The sequence below is a fragment of the Myxine glutinosa genome, chromosome 11 (assembly GCF_964187855.1).
Source record: "Myxine glutinosa chromosome 11, kmMyxGlut1.1, whole genome shotgun sequence".
NCBI lineage: Eukaryota > Metazoa > Chordata > Myxini > Myxiniformes > Myxinidae > Myxine > Myxine glutinosa.
In genome coordinates this window covers 77969770-77991888 of record NC_136271.1, presented here as the reverse complement: position 1 = coordinate 77991888, position 22119 = coordinate 77969770, and the positions used below count along the sequence as shown (strand labels likewise).

Here is a 22119-nt window from a genome sequence, read left to right as displayed (position 1 = left end):
ATAATAATAGCAAATAAATCATATTCGTATTTCCAACCTTTTGCCTTCTTCTTCTTCACATCGGATCATCTTTGAGGTTTCCACATTGAATACCTGTGGCACGATTTGGCCAACGTTCAAGGATCGGGTTAGTTCCTTGTTAATAGTTCGTGCCGCGGTTGCTAAAACCGCTCGGCAATTAACATCTGTCCACGGTACGAATGGGGCTGTGCACCTGCCTTTCCGGAGGTAGCTGGGCAGCGTCAGGGACCACGTCGGTCAGTCATAAACGAAGGGATTAATCCCCCCTCGATAAGGGGAACAGAGGCCGACGTTGGGTTCCGTAACAATATATTGTTACGGATCTCAGAGACGGCACTCCCCTTAGCAAGGGGGGGTTAATCCCCTTGGCATTTTAAGCCGGCCATCTCCGGTCCTGGTACTTGTAACACTCTTTTGCGGGGTGGGATTGATCAGGGTTATTGGTCAAGGTGTTATCCCGAATACCTTCACCAATCCCTCTGCAAAACAGGGAGACAAGTACCGCTCGAACCACGGACAAGATGGTATTTGCCGAGCGGTTTAACAATCCGCGGTTCAAGCCGTTATCAAGCGACTAAACCCGATTCCGAGCGTTGGCCAAATCGTGCCACAGGTATTCAATCGAAAGAAAAGACTAAAGCGATCGAATGAGAAAGAAACCAAAGGTAAGAAGGAACACGGGTTTATTACTATCTAAAAGAGGAAACGAAAGAAGGGCATTTACAAGGAGGAAAAGCAGATACACAGGGCAAGCCTTAAAACAGTCTTATATTAAATCCCAGACAGAACAAACACAGACTCACACGAAAGGGGAATAGCAGGCAGGAATCACTGGAGGAGGGGATGAGAAGGCCCAGGCAGACGGTGGCGTCGAGGTCCGGCCCCAGGAGTCGACTCGCGTCGTGGCGGGAAACCCTGGCAGGCAGCGAGCGCGTGTCGTTCACTGCGAGTGGTCGTTTGGCATACAGCGATTGGGATGCTCCTCTCTCCCTTGCCTTCGTCTTCCAACTCCGGATCACGTCTCTCTTTCGTGCCTTCTCACCAACCTTGTACCTTCTCTGTCCAACTCTCTCATGAACCTCCTCATGCGTCTCTCTAAAGCAGTCCCTTGCAGTTGCTTTTATTGCTCTGGTCGAAATCAAGCCGCCAGCTCTGAGAACACGCCTACCGGTTTGCTCACCGCGGTGCTGGTTGGCTGGTTAGGGCTTAGCGACCACGCCCCTGGCGGGTTGATGACAGGGCCACGCCTCTTCCTCGGCATTCCGCCCCCTTTTTCCTGTCCTTGGCCTCGTGCGTAATGGAGTTCTGGCCTGCTGGTAAAAGAACCCTTACTGCCATCGAGGATAGAAAACCATTCGCACTGGTGTTGTAGAAAACCATTCACACTGGTGTTGGAGGGAACGAAAGCGACCTATCTTATTTGATTAATGCAACGTAGATTCAACTATTGGAAACACAGCCTTACCTGAAACACATAACAATGAAATAACTATGAAGAGGGCCTATGGTTCGCTACGTGTTGTTCATGGGCTAACTAGGGGACGACCTGTGACCTTAACAAGAAATGGAGGTATTTACACAGATAATTATTTACAAAGTATATATTTACAACAATTTACTAAGTGCAGGGTTCTCAAAACCCCAATTATATATATATATATATGTATACATATATGTATATATATATATATAATTTTTTTTATTTATTATTTTTTTATTTTTTTATTTATATATATATATATATATATATATATATATATATATATATATATATATATATATATATATATATATATATAGTCATACCGTACCCCGTTTTACGCCATTTCGACCGACGTCAAATCCGACTTTACGCCACTCTTCGAGAGTAAATTTCAGTTCAGCGAACGTCATTATGTGCGACTTTACGTCACTCCTACGGACGTGAAAAAAACATTTTCCTTAAAAATATATTTAAAATAAATAAAATAGTACATAAATTAACAATAAAAGAAGCTAAAAAACAATTTAAAATACAATAACAAGCACATTAAAAATATATTAAAATGTACGTACAGTATACTGTACATAAGCACAGCTGCTGGTTCTCATTCAAAACAGAGGCGACGTACAGTATTCCTTTACTGTGTCTGTGTTAACCATGGGTCCTAAGAAGGATAATGCTAGTGTTTCCAAGCGTAATGTGGTTACGATGGAAGACAAGTTAAATCTGATTAAAAGGTATGAAAAAGGTGAAAAAGTGTCGGTGATAGCGCATAGACCTTATCGCGAATCGGAAGCGCAATGCGTCATGGGATCGGAAAGGGGCAATAGCGTCGCCGGCGGTCGCTGTCAGTTCGACAGACTGCTTGTTTACATTGACACACTACATGATCCTTACCACTGTGATCAGCTCATGAGCCAGTATTTGCAAGCCAAGGACACCGTCGCAAAACTGAAAGCCGCCATTGCAGTATGTAACAAGAAGCTTACTGATTCGGACATAGCAAACTGTGATGAACTTGTGAAACTTTACACAGGTTTACCTAGTTATGACCTGTTTAAGTGGTTATTAGCACAAGTATCCCCTCATGCACAGAACCTTCATTATTATAAGGGGAAATTATCAATGGAAGACAAGACCTGGCAAATAAACAATACTGCAAAACTCGGAGTTAAGCGATCTCAATCTTTAGAGGATCAACTACTCATGAAGCTTCGGCTTAATCTTCGCGACGAGGACCTCGTATTTCGCTTTGGATTAGGACAAAGCACCGTCTCCCAAGTTTTGTTCGCAAGTGTACAGCCAATATAAGTCAAGACCTACTCTCAAGTGCCTTGTTGGTATTACACCGAGCGGAACAATTTCATACATTTCCAAACCTACAGGAGGAAACACGTCGGACAAAAAAATTGTAAAGATGATGAACATTGTAGACAAGATCCAGCCCGGCGAGATTTGTATGGCCAATCAAGGTTTCAGCATTCAGGAACTGTTCTTGCATAAGCAGGTTGTTTCTCTTCTCCAATGTGAAGCCCCCTTTCCCTCAAATATTTCTTTAAATCGCTGGATTTTAATGCCAAAAAACGCTGAATTTCTTTCACATTAGCCATCTTCCTTTCCGTAAACACAGCGTCAATCGTAGACAGACGCTTCCTCTTCTGGGTTCGTGTTAACCTTTGCCCCCTTTTCGATCCCATCATGCTTTGCGGTGGAGCGCCCTCTGTTGATATTTACCGATTGGCGATAAGGTCTATGCCTTAGGGCTGCCACAGTCGACGGTATCGACCATCATTCATGATAGGGAACGTATTCTCGCATACGTCACTGAAAAAGAGCCGCCGGCTAAGACTGCTAAAATGTGTGTTTGTGTTCAGAAGAGACGCCATGTTTAAGGTGAATAACATAATCTTATTAATTTTATTTATTATTCTTTACAAATTCATTTATTAATTGTGTTCATTGCTCATTAAAAAATATGACTAAAATGAGTTTTTAGTGTTCTTTAAGGTTTAGCGATAGTTATATACTTTCGCGAGTTATTTACTCTAGTTTTACGGTGTTTGTCTTCATTTTAAGGCCGATTGCTGGTCGGCTGCTGGTCCAAGTGGTCGATTTGACGCGTTAATTCTGCCCACAAGTTCTCTATCGGATTCATATCCGGGGACATGGCAGGCCACTCCATATGCTCTACACCACGGTCAGCAAGAAAGTGTTGGATCATGCGAGCATGATGAGGCCGTGCATTGTCATCTTGGAAGACAAAGTTTCCTCGAAAGGCTGCACGAGCAAATTGAAACAAAGTTTCCTCCAGAATGGCCCTGTACTTGAACTGGTTCAGGTTTCCATTCAGAACAACCAGGTCAGTTTTGCCCCCTGCATGAAAAGCAGCCCAAACGGTCACCCCACCACCTCCAGCTTGGACTCTTGGCACTATACAATCTTGGTTGTAGGCTTCATGCACTTGTCTGCGCACTCGGACGCGGCCATCTCAACGATAGACCAGAAATCTAGACTCGTCACTGAAGATCACGTGATTCCAGTGTCCTGGCTGCCATTGACGGTGCTCTCTGGCCCACTGCAATCGGCGCTGGCGGTGTTGTCTGGTCAGGCGTGGCTTTCTCAGGTTGACGCTGTCATGTATGCAGTGCAAATGTTCACCGTTGTATCCCTACACCGGGACCGGGTTGTATCCCTACGCCAGAGCTCGGATGGCGCTGCTGTGAATCGGGCCTTGATCGGCAGAGTGAATAAACGCGTACGACAATTGATCGCAGTTTGTCGAGATACTTTACATGGCGACGAGGATGGGATGCGAACCCACGCGTGCAGGGCTCGCCCAGTCCCTTTCGCCCTGCGTGAGCGGATTGACAAGGAACTGGATCATCTTGAAAATCTGGGGATCATCGAGCAAATCCAGTATGCCGAATGGGCGGCGCCCATCGTTCCGGTCATAAAATCGGACCAGTCCATCCGCATATGTGGAGATTATAAAATGACCGTGAACAGGTGTTCTTCATTGGATAAATATCCAATCCCGAGGATCGAAGACCTCTATGCTCGTCTCACGGGAGGCAAGACTTTTACGAAACTCGATCTCAAATCCGCCTATCTACAGCTCTGCTTGGACGAGAATTCGAAACAGTATCTTACCATCAACACGCATCGTGGGTTGTATAGGTACCACCGACTTAGTTTTGGAGTGAAACCTGCACCTGGAATTTATCAGCGTGTCATGGACAGTTTGTTTGCCGCCGAACGCAACGTCGTTTGTTACCAGGATGATATTCTGGTTACTGGTCGTACGGACGCGGAACATCTACAGAACCTGAAGAGAGTTCTGAAGAAGATTTCGGACTCCGGCCTACGTTTGCGTCGAGACAAGTGCAAGTTTATGGTGCCATCAGTCACGTACCTGGGTCATACGATTGATGCCGAGGGTCTACACCCGACAGATGAGAAAGTCCGAGCTATCAAGGATGCTCCTTCTCCACGAGATGTGACTGAATTGAAGTCATACCTCGGTTTGCTTCAGTTCTATGGTCGTTACATCCCGAATGTGACCGACGTTTTGGGCCCCCTTTATCGGCTTTTGAGGAAAGGAGTCTCCTGGAGCTGGGGGTCTACTGAACAATCAGCATTCCAGACCTCTAAGGATCTGCTCAAATCGTCCAATGTTCTCGTTCATTTTGATCCAGAGAAGGATCTTGTGCTGACATGCGATGCCTGTCGGTATGGAGTGGGGAGTGTATTATCGCACGTGATGCCTGATGGTACGGAAAGACCGGTTGCATTTGCATCCAGAACGTTGTCCCCGGCAGAGAAAAACTATTCCCAACTTGACAAGGAAGGATTGGGAATCGTTTTCGGCGTCGGCAAATTTCGCCAGTACCTTCTTGGACATCATTTCACGATTCGCACTGATCACAAGCCGCTGATCAGTCTGTTTGGTCCAACTAAGGCGACATCTGACACACTACCGCCCAGGATCATCCGCTGGTCCCTGTTTCTCGCTGCTTATGACTACACCAGATGTTATAAGCCCGGTTCGTCTATCACAAATGCAGATGCCATGAGTCGGTTACCCCTTCCAGAATCCGTTGATGATTCGCCTACACCAGGATCCATTATCGCACTGATGGATCATCTGGAAGATTGTGCTGTCGATTCCGGCCAGATCCGCACTCATACTCGACGAGACCCCGTTCTGTCCAGAACTGTCCAGGCTGTACAGCTTGGATGGCATTTGCTACCGGAGGGTGACCCAGATTTTGCGGCTTTTAAAGCACGTAAAAACGAACTCAGCATGGAAAATGGTTGCCTACTCTGGGGATGTCGTGTCGTGATCCCGAAAAATCTGCGTTCCAGGGTCATGGATCGCGTTGGTTTTTTGTACCTGTGTACAGAATCGTCGGTCTTTCTCATCGTGTATTCTGAGGCCTAAGTGTAGTACTAGGCTACTGTGTCCAACCTTGGCTTTAGGCTTTGTTTTTGTCTCAGCGGTTCTCCGATCACGCTGAATTTTTTTTCCGGTCTCTGTTTTCACGGTCTTTTCATCCCATACTTCCTTGTCTTAAAATCTCAAAAAAAAAAAAAAAAAAAAAAACCCCAAAAACATTTCCTTCCGTTTTTATTCGTTTATTCGTTCTTAGTTGTTCGTTCGTTCATTCTTCGACCACGCTGTTTGTGATCGATCACGTTGTTAAAAAATGTCTCATCTGACCCCTGAAGACCTGTATTCGGTCATATTCTATAACACCTTTTTCTTCTTCTTCTATAAAAGGATGCTTTCGACTTACTCACCAAATCCATTCATTCCAAAAAAAAATTCCATCTCTTATAGTGCATCTTTCATTCATTCCCCAAACTCTCCAGCACTCCATCCTCCCTCCAGCGTCCTCAAACGTATTTTTGACTCGAATGTCTCAAGAAACTCATTTTGCAATAAATGTTCGTTTCCCATTAATCGTACATTTTTCAAAATCCCATCACCCCAAAATCCCATTTCCCATCCCCCCTCCCCTCTAAATCTACCCCCTTGCCAATCCCCTCCAAATCATCCCCATCACCCATCTCTTTCAAATCTTCCCCCTTGCCCCTCCCCTCCAAATCTTCCCAATCACCCATTCCTTTCAAATCTCCCCCCACACCCCTCCCCTCCGAGACTCTCCCTCGCTCCTCCCCTCCTAGACTCCCCTCTCACCCCTCCCCCTCAAAGCGTCCTCCCCGCTTCTTCCCCCTTCCAACTTTCACCTTCATCTCCCTCAACCTTCTGCCTCGCTCTTCCCCCTCGTCAAATAACACCTCACTGCGCCTCTCCCAATCACCATCAAACCTTTTGTCTGCCCCATCCTTCCCTTTCTCCGATCTATTCTGTAATCTCTGACACACCTTCAACAGCTCTCCCTACCTCTTCCTCCTCTTCCACATCTTACCCTACCACTCCCCCCCCCTGTTCTGTATCCGATGCTCCCCCTTCCTCTTCCTTAACAGTATGGACCTCAAACATCCGGGGCCTTCGCTCAAACATGTCTGATCTGTCCATACAGGTTGCTTCTGACAAACCAGACGTGATCTGCTTAACAGAAACTTTCCTCCTTCACGATGTCTCTGATTCCTTGGTATCTCTCCCAGGTTACTCCCTACTCCGGTATGATAGACCTGAGCCTCGTCCTGGAGGTGGGGTTGCTATCTTTATAAAAAACTCTCTTCCTCACTCGCCCTGCACTGCCCTCTCTCCACCTCACCCCCAGGAATTCCTTTGGCTACGGCTTCCCCTTCGCTCCCACGTTTTGTTCATATGTGTGTTGTACCGTCCACCAAACAGTGATGACTCCATCTACATCTCGCTGTCTGAGAATATGGACCAACTTCTATCTACCCATCCCAACTCTCTCTTCCTCATATGTGGTGATTTCAACTGTCACCATGCCCGTTGGCTGGGTGTAGGTACCTCTCTCACCAGCCATGGCTCTTCAGCAAAGGACTTCTGTGACTCACTGGGACTGACACAAACTGTCAATTTCCCGACCCGGATTTCAGTCAACGGAGCATCTTCTCTTCTGGACTTGGTTATGACTAACTTCCCTGAAAATGTCTGCTGCTCTTCTTCTGCTCCAATCGGCTCTTCTGATCATGTGCTTGTTAAAGTGGACATCTCTCTGACCATTCTCAGAGAGCCTCCTCAGCGTCGACGAGTCTGGCATTTCACTCAGGCCAACTGGCACGGTCTTCAAGCAGCCATCAATCATCTGGACTGGTCTCCCATCTCTACCGCCTCTGACATCAATTCTTCCTGGGAATTCTTCCAAAGCAAACTGCTCTCTCTCATGCACAGATTTATCCCATCTCGTCTTCTGTTGTCATACCCTTCCTCCCGTCCATGGTACACGGAATCTTGTGGTGAGGCTATTGCCCAGAAACAACTTGCTTTCGTCTCCTGGAAAGCAAATCCAACGGAAGGAAATCTCATTTCCTTTCACAAAGCCCGAAACAAGTGTGTGTCCACGCTCAGGAGAGCCAGGAAACAATATCTCTCCATTCTCAGGACCGAACGCTCTTATCTGTCTCCCTCTTCCAAATCCTGGTGGCGTCTGGTCAAATCTGTTTCTGGTGTTTGTTCCCCCTCCATCCCCTCCCTCACCTCAAATGGCCACACGGCTGACTCCGCACGCGAAAAAGCTGAATGCCTCAACTCTGTGTTTGCCTCTAAATCCTGTGTCCCAAACCCATCCCTCTCTGTACCCACCGTACCCAGTCGTACCCAGCTGCTCCTGGACTCTGTGTCCTTTCCTCCTGACAAGGTGGAAAAGTTTCTGTCAACCCTCGACTCGGATTCTGCAACTGGACCTGACGGCATCAGCCCACGGGTCCTAAAATCCTGTTCTTCCGCTCTTTCACTCCCTCTCTCTGTTCTCTTCACCCTCTCTTTTGCTCAAGGTCATCTTCCATCTGCTTGGAAATCTGCCAACATCACCGCTTTGCACAAAAAAGGTGCAAAAACAGATCCCAGCAACTACAGACCAATCAGCCTTCTCCCAATTATCAGCAAAGTCATGGAATCCATCATTGCTTCAGATATGAAATCTTTCCTCTTCTCCAATGGCTTGATCTCTGATCATCAATTTGGTTTCAGACCTGGACACTCTACTCTGGACATGCTGCTTCTGCTTTCTCAACAATGGATGGAGGTCCTCAATGCCAAACAGGAAATTAGAGCAGTCTCCCTTGACATATCACGTGCCTTCGATACGGTCTGGCACCCCGCTCTGCTCACCAAACTCTCCTCTTTTGGTATCCATGGAAATCTCCACGCATGGCTGGCGGACTTCCTCTCTAGTCGTAGTCAACGTGTGGCCCTGAATGGGTTTCTCTCATCTCCTCTTCCTGTTCAGGCTGGAGTTCCACAAGGCAGTGTTCTAGGCCCTGTCCTTTTTCTGGTCTTCATCAATGATCTCTCTGACTCTCTTGAAAATCCTCTGTATCTCTTTGCTGATGACTCTACTCTCTGTCGCTCCATTCTTCATCCCTCAGATCGGCAGTCTGCTGCCTCCTCACTCTCTGCAGACCTGGACAAAATCACAGACTGGGCAAACAAGTGGAACATGTCTTTCAATCCTGACAAATCTCACACTCTTACGATGTCTCTCCGAAAAGACCGACTGGACAACCCTCCCATCCACTTTCTGAATAATCCTCTCCAAGAAGTTCTGTCACTCAAGCTTTTGGGTCTCACTATCTGCCATGATCTTTCCTGGGAAAACCACATTTCAAATCTGGCCTCCAAAGCCAGTCGCCGACTGGGGATCCTCCGTCGTGCGAAGTCCTTCCTTGGCACACCTGAGCTCCTCACCACATACAAGGCTTTCATCCGCAGCTCAATGGAATACTGCTCTCCCCTCTCGGCTGGTGCTCCTGCTTCACACCTAGCTCGTCTTCACGCTGTTGAAACCAAAGCATTCAGAATCATTGGAATCTCCCGCGATGAAGCTAACTCCAAGGGCCTCTCACTCACTCACCGCAGGCAGGTTGGTGGTCTTTCCATCTTCTACCGACTCCTCTCTGGCCTTGCCCCCCCAGCTCTCTCTGGGCTCTGTCCCGCAAATATTCCTACAGGTCGCACAAGATCTGCCTGCAACCCTCTTATGGTCAAACTGCCAAAATCAAGACTCTCTGCTCACCGTCACTCCTTCATTCCTCTTTTCTCCCGCCTCTGGAACAAACTCCCTCACTCTCTTCAATCCCACTCCACCCTCCAGGTCTTTAAAACAGCTGTTCACCACCATCTCTTATCTTCCCCCATCCAAAACCTTGATCTTTTCTACCCCCGCTAATTTCACCCCAATTCCACTTTTTTGAAATACCAACTTCTGTCCTGGAAGTCATTGGTGTCCTTGTGTTTTATACTTCTCCCTCCACCCCCCCCCCCCCCCCCTTCCCATGCCTCCTCCCCCCAAGCCCTCTCCCTTCCACACATCTCCCTGCTCTCAAATGTTGTGTTTGTGTGCTTCACCTTCTCTCCCCATCTTGTTTTCCGCTCCCTCTTTTTATATATTTTGTTTGTCTGGTTGATTTGTTTGTGAAGTAAATGTTAGCTCTTTCACGAGCCTCGATTCAGTATACAAAAAAAAAAAAAAAAAAAAAAAAAAAAAATGGATGAAATCCATGACTGTCACCCTGGGATTGTGAAGATGAAGTCACTCGCCAGAAACTATGTGTGGTGGCCGAATCTTGATGCTGATATCGAACATCATGTTCGACATTGTTACCCCTGCCAGAGCACCCGGAATACACCTGCGAAAGCGCCACTGCATCCCTGGGAATGGCCCAGCGAACCGTGGCATCGCCTACATCTCGATTATGCCGGGCCTATTAACGGCAGCATGATTCTAATAATTACGGACGCGCACACAAAATGGATTGATGCCTATGTGACGCGTGGTACTACGTCAGCCATTGTCATCGAAAGACTCAGACGCTGTTTCGCCACTCATGGTCTGCCCAGGATGATCGTGAGTGATAATGGTTCGTGTTTTTCCAGTACCGAGTTTGCCAAGTTCACACGTCGGAACGGCATCAAACATAAGTTTGTCAGCCCACATCACCAGGCTTCAAATGGCTTGGCCGAACGATCCGTGGGAATCATCAAATCCGGATTGCAGAAACTTCAGGAGGGAACCCTGGAAACAAAGCTGTCTCGTCTCCTGTTCAAATACCGCATCACGCCACAATCAACAACCGGTGCAGCTCCGCCTGAGTTATTGATGAAACGACACTTGAGATCGACACTTGACAATCTCAAACCAGACATATCATCAAATGTTTATCAGAGCCAGCTTAATCAAAAGTTGGTGCACGATAAGACGTCCAACAGTCGATGTATCAACATTGGAGATCCAGTGTTTGCCCGAAATTTTGGTGCAGGTGCGACGTGGCTACCGGGAGACATCATCGAGAAGCCAGGTCCACTGTCCAGTGTGATTCGCCTGCAGGACGGCCGCGAAATTCGTCGACATCAGGACCACATAACCTACCGTCACTGTGAGTCGATGGAGCCTGTAGCATTGTCACAGTCAGGACAACAGTTCAACCCGCCACTGCCGGAGATCGTCGTGGCCGCTCCAGCCGGCTCGGATGCCCCGAAAACCTCTGCAAACGCTACACCCTTCGTGGAGACCAAAGGAATCACCTCGGACTCTGTATCCACTGGTACACCGTGACCCAAAGGAATCACCACGGACTCTGTATCCACTGGTACACCGCGACGCTCAATGCGTGAGAGAAAAGCACCCGACCGGTTGAATCTTTGAAGATGTTTTTTTTTTCACGTTGACACATGTTCTATTTTCACGTATTTTCATTATTCTCATAACCGTTTGCACACATATTTTCACATGTTTTGGAAATGTTGCTTTTGAAATGTCAATTCTGGAAATCTAGCACGTATTGCTCTTGGTAATTTTGGACTTAAAGGGGAGGATGTCATGTATGCAGTGCAAATGTTCACCGTTGTATCCCTACACCGGGACCGGGTTGTATCCCTACGCCAGAGCTCGGATGGCGCTGCTGTGAATCGGGCCTTGATCGGCAGAGTGAATAAACGCGTACGACAATTGATCGCAGTTTGTCGAGATACTTTACAGACGCCTGGCACGATAGCCAGCTTGAACCAGTCGTTGGTTGACTAGCCTTCTGGATACAGGCACATTTGTCAGTTGCTGCCACTCAGCCCCAAGCCGATTAGCTGACTTGGTACGGCCATTGCCGACTAACAGGTGCAGCTGGCGATCATCCCTCCTTGTGGTTCTGCGGGGACGTCCCAGCCTCGGTATTGGAGTAGGGACACCCCTCTGAGCATTTAGTTTCAGGATCTTTGACACCTGACCTTGAGTGATGCCATACTGCCGAGCAATAGCACACTGTTTCATGCCGTAATTTCATAAAGCCACCACTCCATGACAAACAGCATTGTCAAGTTGATGGACCATCTCCAGAGGAAGTGGCAATAACTTTTGTAGACGTGCAGCAGTTGTTTTCCACTAATACAGATCGCAACAACCCTTATATACCCGATTGTGAAGCCAATCGTCAAATGTACCTGTCCTTACATTTTGTCAAGCCACCTGTGATATAATCTGGTTATTGACTTCTTGCTGCGAAAGACAATCAGTGACATGGTTCTTTCAACAAAGACATCACCGAAGGGTAAAATAAACTCACCAGATTGATATACTGATTGCAGAAAGTAAACCCGTCAAGAAAAAAAAAATTCCATATTAAATGCCAAGTCTGTATATATATATATATATAATTATATATATATATCCAAATATATGTGCAGCTCTCCAGCTTTCAATGAGCGCAAATAATGACGTCACTGCCATGTACATACGCTCTGCCTGTCAAGCTCTCAAGAGAACCCTCTGACAGAGCAGAATTTTGATCTTAGTTCAGATACTGTCATAAGTGTATGTAAAACTCACAGTTACCGACCTGGTTTCGCCCTTTTGGGGCTCATCAGGGCAACGCAGTGAGTACTGCATACACTTATGACTCTGAAAACCTTTCGGTTATATACCAGTCACTATGTGATTTCATACCATCAGTGGTGAACCGCCATTAAGGTATCCCATCCAGCTATGCTGTACCTTAATGGGAGCGATAAGTGCCATGTGCCACATGGCACATTACCTCTGGTATCCACTCATTATATGGAATCCCCTGGATGCAGCCGGGAGCAAACCAATCCAAATATATGTGCAGTTCTCCAGCTTTCAATTTCCAGCTCCAGCAGTGTTTTACATACACTTATGACAGTATCTGAACTGTTAGAAAAATTCCAAATTTTGGAATTTTGGGAATGTTAGGGAATTCTATCCCAGACGAATGTTATTAGGGAATTTAATCCCAGACGAGGACCCCAATTTCAATTTGGGCCAATTTTGGACGAGTTCCCAATTTCTCGGACGAGCCCCCAATTTATGCTACGTGCTCCTCCCCGACCCCCTGGTCACAGTGTACCTCCGAGCCCCGAGAGGAGTCACGGCAGAAAAATGTGTTATTCTGTATGTCAAAGATCAATGGAGAAGCCACCCCAATTGTTACTCACAAACAAGTATTGTATTGAGATCACACAAGAATAAAAGTACAACAATAACAGTAATCAAAAGTACAATCAATATGTCCTATGATGGTACCATCAGTTTTGTAATATATAACTCACTGTGCTCAAAGTGAGTGAAACAAGAACATCCCCAATGTCTCTTATTCCCGGCTTCAAGCCAAAGTTGGTTCGCTCCAGCGATCGCCAGAACGATGTCCAATCGAGACCAGAAACCCGTTGGGATGGCAAGAACAGTCCCGCTGCCAAAGCGGGGCAAAGGCGCCCTCAAGGCGACTGGGAAATCCAAAGGCGCCCTCCAGGCGACTGAGAGATCACACCCTCGGGTATGGACGTTCCACAGCTCACAGTCGGCGACACGCAGACTTTCCACTCAAAAGCCACATACCCGTAGGGCGGGTACCGTTGCTCGACGTAAGAAGATCTCACTATGAACGTCATGCAAACGCAAATGTTATGCGGGAGTCCAAACCTGAGAATGCTGGAGACTAAAGCTGAAATTGGGAAAACTAAATAGCCTATTTTACTTCTGGGGATCCCAGGATTATCCACCGAAAATATCTTTGCGATCGGTTTAGCAGTTTTTATGGTACCTTCGAACGGACAGACATTTGGTGAATTATAGTAAGATTATTCACTTGCGCGACGGCGTGCACCGCACCCCTCACCACATGTCATTTCGGAGGGATAGCTCCGTAAGCTAAGTACTTCAGCGGTGTTTTGGGTGTTAATTCAGAGCTGAAAAGCTCCGTAAGCTCGATGACCATGCAGCTCTGAACAGCTCCATAAGCTCGATGACCAGGCAACTCCGTAAGCTCGATGAGCAGGCAGCTCCAAACAGCTCCGTAAGCTCGATGAGCAGGCAGCTCCGAACAGCTCAGTAAGCTCGACGACCAGGAAGCTCCGAACAGTCCCGAAAGCTCGACGAGCAGGCAGCTCCGAACAGCTCAGTAAGCTCGACGAGCAGGCAGCTCTGAACAGCTCCGTAAGCTCGATGAGCAGGCAGCTCTGAACAGCCCACTAAGCTCGACTAGCAGGCAGCTCCGAACAGCACCTGTAAGCTCTACGAGCAGGCAGCTGTGAACAGCTCCATAAACTCGACAAGCAGGCAGCTCTGAACACCTCCATTAGCTCGACAGGCAGGCAGCTCTGAACAGCTCTGTAAGCTCAACAAACAGTCAGCTCCATAAGCTCAATGAGCAGGCAGCTCCGTAAGCTCGACGAGCAGGCAGCTCCGTAAACAGCTCCGTAATCTCGGCGACCAGGCAGCTCTGAACAGCTCCGTAAGCTCGATGACCAGGTAGCTCCGAACAGCTCCGTAGGCTCAATGACCAAGCATCTCCGAACAGCTCCGTCAGCTCAACGACCAGGCAGCTCCTAACAGCTCGGTAAGCTCGACGAGCAGGCAGCTCCAAACAGCTCGGTAAGCTTGATGACCAGGCATCTCCGTAAGCTTGATGAGCAGGCAGCTTCGAACAGCTCCGTCAGCTCGACGAGCAGGCAGCTCCAAACTGCTCCGTAAGTTGAACAACCAGGCATCTCCGAACAGCTCCGTAAGCTCGACGAGCAGGCATCTCCGAACAGCTCCGTAAGCTTGACGACCAGGCATCTCCAAACAGCTCCGTAAGCTCGACGAGCAGGCAGCTCCGAACAGCACCCGTAAGCTCTACGAGCAGGCAGCTGTGAACAGCTCCATAAACTCGACAAGCAGGCAGCTCTGAACAGCTCCGTTAGCTCGACAAGCAGGCAGCTCTGAACAGCTCTGTAAGCTCAACAAGCAGTCAGCTCCAAAAGCTCAATGAGCAGGCAGCTCCGTAAGGTCGACGAGCAGGCAGCTCCGTAAACAGCTCCGTAAGCTCGGCGACCAGGCAGGTCTGAACAGCTCCGTAAGCTCGACGAGCAGGCAGCTCCGGGGTGGTCGGCGTCCTCTTCCTCCTCCCGGGCATTATTATATCGACTAAACGACGACGTCTTAGGAAACACCCATGGATCCCAACAGCAATTGTGTTTTCCCCCAAACCTACACAACTCAACTTCCAGCTGTTGTTCGTCCCGTCGAGCCTCTCCGCGTTTACTCTATTATAGGATTTGCTGGGCATTCCCTCGACCGGATATCTTTGAACAACGTCATCATTTTCATTCATTTGACAGATCAAAAGCTTGGAACAACTCGCAGTTTAAGCTCAGACGAGCATTTCCACGGTTTCAATGTATTCTGATCACGTTCTCTTCGCGTAATTAAACAAACACAGGTTGATAATTTCATCTTGGCCGTTTAAAAAAAAAGTACGTCTTAACTTTTAAACATGCAATCGTTTATTACAACGTAAACAAACACACAATGAAAGAGAGGCGTGGCTTCAAGGTATCCCGGCATGCTTCACGCTTCAAATGTGTAGCTTCTTGTTGTTTGTGGATATTTATTTCCTCTACCGAGTATATATATATATTTTTTTTCATCTTTAAAAAATCTTTATTAAGCCTGGCCTCGATGGACTACATAGTCCGTGCCTGGAGCCTTCCACATAAAAAAAAAATCACCTTGTGGCGGACACGAAAGCACTGACGTGGTGACATCACCCCGCACACCAAGTGGGGATGGGCCACGCCAGGGAGAGAGGCGTGGCCTCACGATATACACGGGGCGCGCAGCCCTGAGCAGCTTAGTGTTACAGTGAGCTCCTGAAATAAAGACGCTTATAAGTTACCGCTTGTCCGCTTCCTCCTTGCTCGCAAGCAGCGCGCGTAATGCCGCGCTTTACTGGTGACCCTCGACGTTGGATCTGCCGGAGCGATCCTTCCACACACGACGCCATTGCCATGGCCAACTTCATCAAACTTCCCGAATTTTGGGAGGCCCAGGCCGAAGTCTGGTTCGTCCAAGCCGAAGCCCAATTTCAGCTTCGGCACCTCACCGGCGACGACACGCGCTACTGCCACGTCGTCGCCTCCCTCGGGCCCGGCACGGCCGCTCGAGTTGTGTCCGTCCTTCGCCACCCACGGGACGGCCACAAGTACGAGGCACTCAAGCGGCTACTCCTAGCCACGTTCGGCCTCACGGACGACGCACGGGCCGACCGCCTCCTGGATCTCCCCGAGCTCGGCGACACGCGCCCTTCGGTCCGAATGGACCATATGCTGTCACTGTTGGGCGACGAAGCCCCCGGTTCTCTATTCCGGGCGCTTTTCCGTCACCAACTTCCAGCGCAGGTTCGCCTCGCGTTGGCCGGGACCGCGCTAACGGAACCCCGAGCATTGGCAGCCGAGGCGGACAGGTACTTTGCGGCCGTCACGGACCTCGAGGCTGATGCTGTTGATGATGCTGATCCACAGCATCAGCTTACACAGCATACGCAGCATGCTGATACGCACCTCGTGACCGCCGCCACGCCCCGCCCACCGCCGCGGCGAAAACTGCCACCGTGGGGAAACCCGCCAACTCCACCGGCCTGGGGGAGCCAGCCGCACTCCTCCAGCTCCACCACCTGGTGCTGGTTCCACGCCAAGTTCGGCCACGAGGCTCGGCAGTGTCATCCGCCATGCTCCTTCAACAGGTCGGGAAACGCCCGGGCCGGCGCTCAATAGTGGCGATGAGCGCCGGCCGTTTGAGCAGCCTGCTGTTCATAACGGACACCTTATCTGGGCGCCGTTACCTGTGCGACACGGGAGCGCAGGTGAGTGTCGTTCCCACCGGTACGTCAGACAAGCACGCCGCGGGCGGGGGCCCCGCGCTGCTTGCCGCGAACGGGACGCCCATCCGTACGTACGGAAAATGCTGCCTCTCTCTGCGGTTCGGAGGGCAGGTTTTCCGATGGACGTTCGTCACCGCCGACGTGCCCATGGCACTGCTTGGCACGGACTTCCTGTGCGCTAATAGGCTCCTGGTCGACGTAAAGCGCAGACGTCTTGTCCAGGCCGAGACGTTCAGCTCGCTCGCTTGTGCGCTGCCCAGCTCGTCGAGCAGCTCAACGAGCGGCTTGCCAAGCGGCTTGCTGAACGGTTCGGTTCCGGCCACGTTGGTCTGTACGCTTCCGGCAGCGGACGCATTCACCCGCCTCCTCGCCGGCTTCCCGGCCCTCACGCGGCCCACCTTCTCGGCGAGGGCCGTCAAGCACGGGGTGGCCCATCACATCCCCACCATCGGGCCACCAGTCTACGCCCGGGCACGCCGCCTCGAGCCGACGAAGCAGGCGGTGAAGGGGTTTCCGCGCCCCCGCACTATCAGAGAGCTGCAGGAGTTCCTGGGCATGGTGAACTTTTACCATCGGTTCCTGCCCCGTATCGCCCAGCTCCTGCGCCCCCTGCACGAAGCTCTCCGAGGTAAGCCGGGCAAAGGCGACGTTACCTGGACCGAGCAGATGGACACGGCGTTCACGGGCGCGAAGCTTGCCTTGGCTAACGCCACCATGCTCGCGCACCCGGCGCCCGATGCACCGATCGCCCTCACCACCGACGCCTCGGACTACGCGGTGGGCGCGGTGCACGAGCAATGGGTGCGTGGAGCTTGGCAACCGCTGGCGTTCTTTAGCCGGCAGCTTCGCCCACCCGAACGCCGTTACAGTACCTTCGACCGCGAGTTGCTCGGGCTTCACTTGGCGGTCAGGCACTTCCGCCATCTGCTCGAGGGCCGTGCGTTCATGGCCTTCGTCGACCACAAGCCGCTGATCTTCGCGATGGGCAAGGTCACCGAGCCGTGGTCGGCCCGGCAGCAGCGTCACCTCTCGGCCGTGTCCGAGTACACGACGGACATCCGGCACGTCGCGGGGAAGGACAACCCGGTGGCGGATTGCCTTTCCCGGGCCGTCGCCCACGCAGTCCACCTCGGCATCGACTATGCCCGGATGGCAGCGGACCAGGCCGCTGACCCCGACGTCCAGGCCTTGCGGACCGCCGTCACGGGCCTCCGCGTCACCGAGGTGCCGTTCGACGGCGCGGGCGCGGCCCTCTTGTGCGACGTCTCCCTCGGGCGTCCTCGCCCCATCGTGCCCGCGGGCTGGCAGCGCCAGGTGTTTGACGCCATCCACGGCCTGTCCCACCCGGGCGCGAGGGCCTCCCAAAGGTTGATCGCCGACAAGTTCGTCTGGCATGGCCTCCAGAAGGCCGTCCACGGCTGGGCCAGGACATGCCTCGCGTGCGAGCGCGCCAAGGTGCACCGGCACACCCAGGCCCCATTGGCCCCGTTCACGGTGCCGGAACGCTGGTTTGACCACGTCCACGTGGACCTGGTGGGACCTCTGCCCCCCTCGTGGGGTTTCACCCACGTCCTCACCATGGTGGACCGCACCACCCGGTGGCCGGAGGCCGTGCCCTGGGCATCGACGACGGCGGCCGATGTCGCGCAGGCTTTCATCGCCACCTGGGTCGCCCGGTTCGGCGCCCCCTCAGACATCTCATTCGACCGTGGCCCCCAGTTCACCTCGGAGCTCTGGGGGGCGGTCGCGCAGGGGCTCGGGGTCCGGCTGCACCGAACCACGGCCTACCACCCCCAGGCTAACGGCCTGTTTGAGCGATTTCACCGCTCATTGAAGGCTGCGCTCCGGGCCACCCTCCGCGACGGCGGCTGGGTCGACAGGCTCCCCTGGATCCTGCTGGGCCTCCGGACGGCGCCCAAGGAGGACCTGCGCGCATCCGCGGCGGAGTTGGTCTTCGGGCAACCGCTGCGGGTGCCGGGCGAGTTCCTCCCCGACTCCACGGCACCATGGTCCACGACTCCCCGACTCCCCGACTCCGCGCTCCGCTCTGCAAGAGACCGCCCAGAGGTTCGCCCCGGTGCCAACGGCATGCCACGGGCACCCACCGACGCACGTCTCCCCGGAGCTTCGCACGGCAGAGTACATCTTCGTCCGCCACGATGCCCACCGGACACCACTGCGGCCCCCGTACGACGGGCCTTTCCGCGTGCTGGAGACCGGGGCGAAGCACTTCACCCTGGACATCGGCGATACTCCTGACCGCGTTTCTGTAGACCGCCTCAAGCCGACCCACCTCGACGTGGACCATCCACCGCCAGTGGCCCGACCCCCGCGTCGGGGCCGCCCCCCTGCGGGCGGACCCCTGGCACCGCCCAGCCCCGCCGCCACGCCGCCCCCCGGTCCTGCAGCCGGAGGCATCCCAGATGGCATCCCTGCATCCCAGACGCCGCCAGTCGCCAGGGGGCGCTTCGGCCGGGTCATCCGTTTGCCCCGCAAACTGACCCTTCAGGTGCGCGGGGATTCTGGGGGGGCGCGTGTGGCGGACACGAAAGCACTGACGTGGTGACATCACCCCGCACACCAAGTGGGGATGGGCCACGCCAGGGAGAGAGGCGTGGCCTCACGATAGATATACACGGGGCGCGCAGCCCTGAGCAGCTTAGTGTTACAGTGAGCTCCTGAAATAAAGACGCTTATAAGTTACCGCTTGTCCGCTTCCTCCTTGCTCGCAAGCAGCGCGCGTAACGCCGCGCTTTAACCTGACGTTTTGAGAGCAAACTAGTTCTCTTCCTCAGAGATGTTGAGTGTGGTGCGGTCACGGGGGTGGTGGTGAAACCGTGAGATATTGTTGTAAGTTAATTGTGTTCATTTGCTTTAATGTGATATTTGAAGTTTTAAAAATATACATCCGGATCCGGAAGGGCGGAGCTTCGTGAGCGTGCCGTGCCGGCAATGGAGAGGTTTGGTGTGATTGTTACTCCTGCTGAATGATTTTGGTTTTCGCTTGCAATAAACCTTTGTTAATGAACTTCAAGGAGTGATACTGGATCCTGGGGACATTACGTAATTGGCGACGAGGAAAACTACATTCTTGAAATGGCGGTTTATGGAAAATTGACGAGTTCCAGCCGGAGAGAGAGTCCTGGGAGGCCGACATTGAGAGACATTCGTTCTACTGTGAGGAGAACAAGAGGGAGATATTGGCTATTGCTGTCTATCGTCAGAGCAGAAGTATACCAGGTAATACGATTGTTGGTGTCACCTTCCAAGCCTGGAGAGGTAACAATAACATACGAGGAGATTGTGAAGAGGGTGAAGGAACCTTATTCTCCCAGGCCACACATAAAATCTTAGCACCGTTTCGGGTGAGGGTGTGTGTGCAGCAGCCGGTTTCAGGTAAGGGTGTTTGTTGCGCAGCAGCCGGTTTCAGGTAAGGGGTGTGTGTGCAGCAGCCGGTTTCGGGTGATGGTGTGTGTGCAGCAGCCGGTTTCGGGTGATGGTGTGTGTGCAGCAGCCGGTTTCGGGTGGTGGTGTGTGTGCAGCAGCCGGTTTCGGGTGTGTGTGTGCAGCATCCGGTTTCAGGTGAGGGTGTGTGTGTGCAACAGCCGGTTTCGGGTGAGGGTGTGTGTGTGTGTGCAGCAGCGGGTTTCAGGTAAGGGGATGTGCAGCAGCCATTTTCGGGTGAGGGGTTTGTGCAGCAGCCGGGACAGGCTATAAGTATAAGTGCATACCTCACGAAACTTCGAGAAATGAGTGAGCATTGTGAGTATTTCTTGAGTGAATTTCTTGAGCATAATCTAGTTGCCCTGGAATAGACTGTGCCCAATTTATAACTCTCCAGGCCCAAGGCCTCCATTATGACGTCATAATTCGACAAGTACAAAACTTCATCCAATCAAGATGCAATTTCTTGAGCGCCATGTCGGCATAAACTGGTGGAGAAAAAAAAAATGACGTCATCGGTCACGTGGTTCGGCCGCCATCTTGGAAAAACCGAAAAACTTTGCACCTCTATAATCTCTGAACGTGCTGAATCTTTAATTCACAAAATGTCCGTCCGTCTGAAGGTACCGCAAAAACGGCTGAACCGATCGCAACGATATTTTGGGTGGGTAATCGTGGGATCCCCTGGAGTAAAATAGGCTATATTGTTTTTCCAATTTCAGCTTTGGCCTTCAGCATTTTCAGGTTTGGACTCCTGCATGACGTTATTTTCCCGGGTGCCGCACAAACGGCTGCACCGATCGGACTCTGTGACCTCGGACAAAGAGCTTTTATAAGGACATGGGTTGTATCCATGCTTGAGAGAATGCCAACCCCCTCCCCGCCATCACGGCCATTTCTCCAACTCACAATCCCACGAGATATGCGGAAAGGACGACCCAAAACCAATTATCTTCTTTTTGATTCGTATATAAACATCATTAAAAGTAAATAATGACCTCGGCCAAAGTTCAAATGATGTGGGTTTAATCTCTACATGAGTGAATTCCACATAGCTATTTGGGCGGTGTATAAGCCAACAGATCGCTGTCTCCATCGATCTTGCCGAGGCCGTAACATCTATCGGCTCAAAATCCTTTTCACTGTTGACTTGGTAGTTTTTACAATGTAAAACATTAACAATGTTGTTAAAAGTTTATTTTGTGATTGGAGATATGTTGTTTGGAATGAAAAAAGAGATATCGAGTTCAAGTGAATGACGACATGGCCTGATGGTTTCTACTTTCTGAACGTGAACTTTGCGGATCGCCATATGCAGATTCGCCACGGACCCACGATCGATGCTTCTGTACATGAACGTACCCGTTTGTTTGCGAACAGGTACGTTTTTCATAGAAGTAATTCACGAACTTGCTGTCCATGTCTGGTTCTGCACCATGGCAGAATCGCCATGGTGCAGTACCAATCCGCTCAGCGTTTTGAGAGTCCAACTCTGTCATCTCACATTGCATAGATACACACACACACACACACACACACACACACACACACACACACACACACACACACACACACACACACATTTTTTTTTCAAAAGAGACCACACATATGCAGTCAGTTAATATGTCTGTGGAATCAGCAAAATAAAAATTAAATTGCCATTCAACTTGTAAGTCAACAAATTTTGAGGAAAAAGCTAATTGGTATAAATCTCCCACATATGGTTCCCATATCTATTCATTTATCACCATATTCTAACATTGTTTATCTGGCTGAACCCACCATCCTGTTGTCAGTTTGTTAATCCACAACGGTTGTAGTTTGTATGGTACAAGGGAAAAGAAACAAAAACCCTGAAGGTG

General features: G+C 50.7%; 1 protein-coding gene across 3 annotated transcripts in view; it reads right to left on the bottom strand.

The window, feature by feature from the left end:
• Positions 1-22119, bottom strand: part of LOC137414179 (gamma-2-syntrophin-like) — a 492304-nt gene that overhangs the window by 13323 nt on the left and 456862 nt on the right. The gene's annotated exons all lie outside the window — the stretch shown is intronic.